Source organism: Urocitellus parryii, chromosome 2 (genome assembly GCF_045843805.1).
Source record: "Urocitellus parryii isolate mUroPar1 chromosome 2, mUroPar1.hap1, whole genome shotgun sequence".
In the NCBI taxonomy this organism is placed as follows: domain Eukaryota; kingdom Metazoa; phylum Chordata; class Mammalia; order Rodentia; family Sciuridae; genus Urocitellus; species Urocitellus parryii.
Window position 1 is genome coordinate 116,963,307 of NC_135532.1, and position 6,000 is coordinate 116,969,306.

The following is a 6,000-nucleotide window of genomic DNA, read 5'->3' on the forward strand; positions in this document are numbered from 1 at the left end:
CTTAAAATGGACTTTAATGTTTCTTGAGAATAAAGACGCAGTCCACAGGATAACTGAAGAACCTGTGTTAGCAAGAGAGGCAGGAGTGTGTTTTTTTCATCTCTTCCAGTCCACACTTGGTCTACCTAAATTTCATAGGTGGAAATGCCCATGGATTCTGCTGGAGGCTTTATTCAAAAAAGCCTCCATTTGACAGCTTAATGTTTTAGCAACATCCACGACTTCATCTGAAAACCACAACAGAAGAACTGCAAAGGACAGTTGCTAGAACCTCAGGAAGAAAAACCGTGCTCCTCAATTGGATATGAAGCCCAGGGTGGGCCTGCTGGGGAGATGGGCTGGGACTGGACATAGGCTTTTCTCTCTTACCACGGAATGGGGTTGAAAGGAGTGAAAAGCATAAGGCTGGAATCCTCTTGGTCCCCATGGAATGCCCTTAAGGCCTTAACGCCCAAGTGTACCCAGGAACACCGGCCTCTTGTGGATTAAATTCTTCTTTCACTTCTTCCTACCCTGTCTCTACCCAAGCAGGGCCTAGTCAAGGCTCAAAGGAGCTTCTTTCTTTTGACAGCAAGATGAGTGATAATTTAATTTGGAACTTTGAGGGCTGTTTCAATTCAAGGTTCAGCTCAGCTTTTATACACATGCCAAGACATCCAATCCTGAGGATCTCACTCTGGGGTAGGTAGGTTACAAAGAGGCTCCAGCAACCCCACAGCCCCTCTGTGCAAACACTCCCCCCCTCTCCACTTGAATCAGGACTGGCCTTGTAACAGGCTTTGACCACAAATGCCAAAAGTGACTTTGGAGGTTTCTGAGCCTTTTCATCTTGACCCAAGATGCTTTCTTTTGAGACCTAGGAGTACCTCAGTGGAAGCCCAAGCAGCCCCAGGAGGGTTCCATAGATAGGAGAACCATGGCCAAAGGACCACAACTGCGGCTCAGCACCCACCAGGTGTCCAGCTCCCACCCGTGTCCACACAATGTGGACATCTTAGATTTTCTAGTTATCCCATCACTCGACACTATGTAAAACAGAATGTCAAAGAATCTTTAAAAAGAATAATTATTTATTTCAGTTACTACATTTTTTATGCAGCAACATATATCTGAAACATACCCATACAATTTATTAATCTTAATCTATAACAGTGTTTCATGACATTATAGTCCAGAAACATATGGGGAAAGACCAGGAGAAATAAAAATTTAAGGCGAAGGACAAAATTTTAAATATCATTCAATTCTTTAAAAGATTTTTCATTCATATGAACCAGCAAGTGAAAAAGACTACATTATTACCAAAATGGGATCATACTTTAAATACTATTTTATAATCTTATGTTATCATTAAAAAATATATTTCCATTTAAGCAATTATAAATCATAATTGCACTCAAGGATGCTGCAAACTATCTTATTGTGTGAATGAATTCCTATAAATTCCTCTATTTTGCCTCTGTAGTCTCAATATGGAATTTCATTATTGTAAACACGATGCTAACATAATAAGTAAGTTATATAATCTTTTATCTTCTTATTTCATTGAAAAATTGATGAGTCAAGGATCATGAATATTTCTCAGCTTTTGCATATGCATTTCCAAATCGCCCTTCCTGGAAGTGTCTAACAATTTATGCCCTCAACTGCAGAGTGTAGATATCCTATTTTCTCACTCAACATCCTTCTGTGACATAAATTAATGTGTAAATACATAATTATCCATGATTTTTATCTGAAATGAGTGTGAGGCATTACCATGCTTCTTACCTCCTGTTCAAGCCGACATCCGGGAGATATGAATTGCATGAGTTTGCTCAAATACGAATGGATTGTCTTAAATACATGCCACTCAAACTGCTTCTCAAGACATACACAATTCCCGGGACTCGGTTGCTGGCAGAGCCGTGAGTCTTCCTGTCAGGGCTCGGCAGCCGCACAAGCAAGTGCTGGGGAATCTGTCCTCTCCTTGCCGCTACCCCCCCCACCCCCGCCCTGCTTTGATCTGCAAAATTCCTAAACCTGATTTGACATGAAATGTATCCTCATGAGGTGCAATGAGAATTTTTAAAGCACAGTTGAAGGGGAAGAAAGACATAAAATGACTTGTTAATATGCACTTCATCCAGAAGCTGGGCTTCCAAACATCACATTTGGGGCTCCATCAGGTAAGGGTAGGGTCGAGGTGTGGGTAATTAATTATGCCTGCATTTTCTTATTTTTCTATCCCTTATCTTAGATTTTTCCACAGATCTCCTTACTACCAAATTAAGCAGATTTTGTTTTGTAAGATTCTCTTTCATTTTTCTCTCCCCTTTATGTTTCTTCTTTTAAACTGAGATTTTCCCAGTTTGGACTTGCTGGTGAATTTTTTTTTCCTTATGGGTGACAGTTAAGACCTTTCTCTGACGCTGGAAAAAAACAAAATAGAAACTGAGAATGAACTTTGCAAAAAAGGTTAGGACACAGTGATAAAGAAACTAGGACAAGGGGACAAGTTAAAATATTAAGAACAACAAAATCCCCTTAATCTTAGGTCACTTCTTTGAAATTTCTCCCTAATGAAGTAAGGTAAACTGTTAAATGGAGCAAACACAGATGACCTTTTATAAATCAAGAAGTGAAACGTTACAGGCAGAATATTCTGGTCACAGGCAGAGGGAGTCAGGAACTCAAGGTTCCCTGCGTCCCCAGCACTGGAGGGAGCCTGGGAGTCCCTAGAGGAGAAAGACAACCCCAACCCCAGGGGCTAGATCTTTTCTCTTACAGCATCAAGATGATTTTCAGTTAACTGTGTCCACCTGGAAACCTTTCCAGAAAGGACCCACGGAGCTCGTTGGGCAGTTCATTGTCACCCTAGAGATAGAGAATTTAAAACACTATTGAAAAATCTCCATCATCCAGAGACAGAAGTGCTCAGGAACCCCCACCCGCCACACCACCACCATCCCAGGTCTCTGAAAATTTGGAACATAGAGTTTCTCTTCTTTGCTGAGAAAAATACGGAAAGAAAAAAATATTTGTGCCCACCTGGAGCCTTCAATTCAAATGACACAACAGTCTCAAAGGACAATTTATTTTCTTCATTGGAAGTAAATTTTCTAGTTTTCACTCTGGTTTGCTTGTGCTAATCCTTGTGTTTTTCCCCATCCCAATGTCTTGTAAGAAATTGGAAAACTTACCTTAGGTGTGGAATTTTGAGATTTTCTTTAAAAAAAGTAATTAAAATATTTATTGAAGTTATTATTTATAGTCTCATAGCTGGATCTAACCTGACCCCAACTAGTTGTTCGATTCATGTCCTCTCACTCTTCCACTCCATAGAAACTTCTGTTCCACCAATACTTCAAGCTCCTTCCTGGTTTAGCATTTTGAGGGACCCTGGTCTGTCTGCCCTGAGGACTCAGTCCCCGGCTGCTGTCTCACTGTTTAGAATTGAGATCAAATGAGAAAAGTTCTCATTCACCCTCTGGTCAAATTATAGTTTCAAAAAGTTAAAATCACAACTCTCAGCTTAATGCTAAATGAATACTGATTTTTTTTTTTAGCTCCTTAATAAGAGAACTGGAAAGTTAACTTTCCTTTTTCCAAGAAGAAAGAACAAATGTTCATATCAGTTGAGAAAGGTATTACTGAAATAACTTTGCTATCTCAGAGACAAAATAAGTTATATCCTATGGAATAATATAAGTGAAATTTGGGGTGATCTTCTCTGCCTGATAGAATGTGTTAACATCTCTACTGGGCAAAAATCTTTGTATTGCCTGGTGTGGTGTCTCATGCCTGTAATCCTGGTAGCTGGGGAAGCTAAGGCAAGAGGATCACAAGTTCAAAGCCAGCCTCAGCAACTTACCAAGACCCTGTCTCAAAATAAAAAGAGCTAGGGTGTTGCTCAGTGGTTAAGCACCTCTGGGTTCAATTCTTGGTAGCAAAATCATCATCTCCTCTTCCTCCTCCTCCTCCTCCTCCTCCTCCTCCTCCTCCTCCTCCTCCTCCTCCTCCTCCTCTTTCTTCTTCATTGTCATCATAATCTTTGTATTATAGAACTTTGCAGAGTCCAGATCCTCATTATTAGTAAACACTAAGTCAAAGATAACAGCCCTAGAAAATTAAATAATTGTTGAGTCGCTCTGATAGATAGTGCTCTAGGGTGGCCCTAAAAGGGCAAGCACAGCCAAGTGGGAGGAACTGAAGGACTTTCTGTGGAGGGAAGTAGGCCAGACAGAAAGACGAGTACCAAGGTTCCTTGTATGTGGATGTTAAAAAAAAAAAAGTCATTCTGAGTGTGGAATAGTTGCTACTAGATGGAGGGGGGTGGATAAAGGGAGGCTGGATTTGACCCATTCACACTGTACACATGTACTGAAATATCACACCAAACCCCATTAATATGTATGATTCAAACATTTTATCAAAAAAATTCAAAAATTAAAAACATGAAGTAAAATTCGTGTAGTTTTTCTTAAAAAGCAGGAAAGAAAGTTCTCACCTCCTGGTACTCCTGAGCCCCAGGGTAGTGGGAGTCAGCTTCCTGGCTCTGGAAGGAACTTCTTCTTCCAGAGGCAAAACCACAAGAATTCCAAGCACATCTTGAGAATTCCAGGCACATGTCTTAAGAAGAGATCTAGGAAACCAGAAAGGGGTTGAGCTGTATTATGTGTAAGTACATAGAAAACCCAGAAATGAAAGGAAAGAAGGCAAACACTGAAAGTTTGTACGGAAGGGCAGTTGATCATGGTCCCCACCTGCCTCCCTTCTGAACAGGCCTCCGGTATACCCATCTGAGGATACAGAGACTTCCTGGAATGGGAAGTGATCCCAGGGGACTGGAATGAAGTCAAGAGAGAGTGGTTGGGACTGAAATATCAAAAAGCCACACAAAAGCATGTTATTGGGGGCCAAGGTTGTCAATACCTACAAAATCATCCTCCTAAAAGAGGTGAAGAGGCCTGAGAAGGCTGGGACATAGAGAAGAGGAAGTTTTTCCTAATCAACTCGAGAGCTAGAGGAGTGTTTTCTAAGGAAATAGAATGAGAGTTGCATATGTAAGTGCAAATTTTATGGTAGCCACATTTAAGGAAAGGTATATATATATACATATATTTAATATCTCAGGATTCTTTGCAGGTCAGGAATCCAGATACAGCTTAGCTGGGATCCTGCAGATCAAGGTCTCTCATGAAGCTGCGGCTGAAGTGCTGACCGGGTCTGCAGACCCCCCAGGTCCCACAGGGAGGCTGCATTTCCAAACCCAGTCATGCACTGTCATCTAGAGACACCAGCCCTGTCTGACTGCCTGGGCCTCTGCATTGGGCTCCTCACAACATGGCAACTTGCCTTCTGCAGAATGAGGGCTCAGCAGGGTGGGAGCAGGCCAACAGGATGGAAGCCAAAGTGATATATGACAGTCCCCCAGGTTACCCCTCTCATCACATTATGAGACGCTGTTCACTAGCAGCCAGTCCCTAGGTCCGGCCCACACTGAAAGAGAGATTGCCCAAAGGTGTGGCTAACAGGAGCAGAGGTTCTAAGGCCATCTGGAGGCTGTCTTCACCATGACATCCAGCGCCTTACTCTTGGAAAGATGCGGTCATTTCTTCCAACATTTGTTACTGAGTTTATGTCAGGCCCAGGAAATCTCCCAGCCAAACAGATGTCCTCATAGCCTTCAAAATACACACCATCCAGTGTCCTCCAAACTAAACCCTTAAATGATTTTGATCGGAAGAATAAAGTACTTCAAACAGCAAGAAATCACATGTCAGGACCTTTCTGTCTTACTAATTGCTTTTCTGAAATGCTACTCTTATAAATCAAATACTGATGACCTTTTCAGGAATTAAATCAAAAAGAGGAATTACCCTGGTGTCCCTAGGTCACAGTGCTGTCACAGGCCCGGGTTGGGTGTGCAGACTTCCCTGCTCGCTTCAGGCCTGCAGGGTTTTCTTTCATTTTCTGCACTGACAATACAACCTGAGGCCCCCAGTGGAGAGGCTGGAA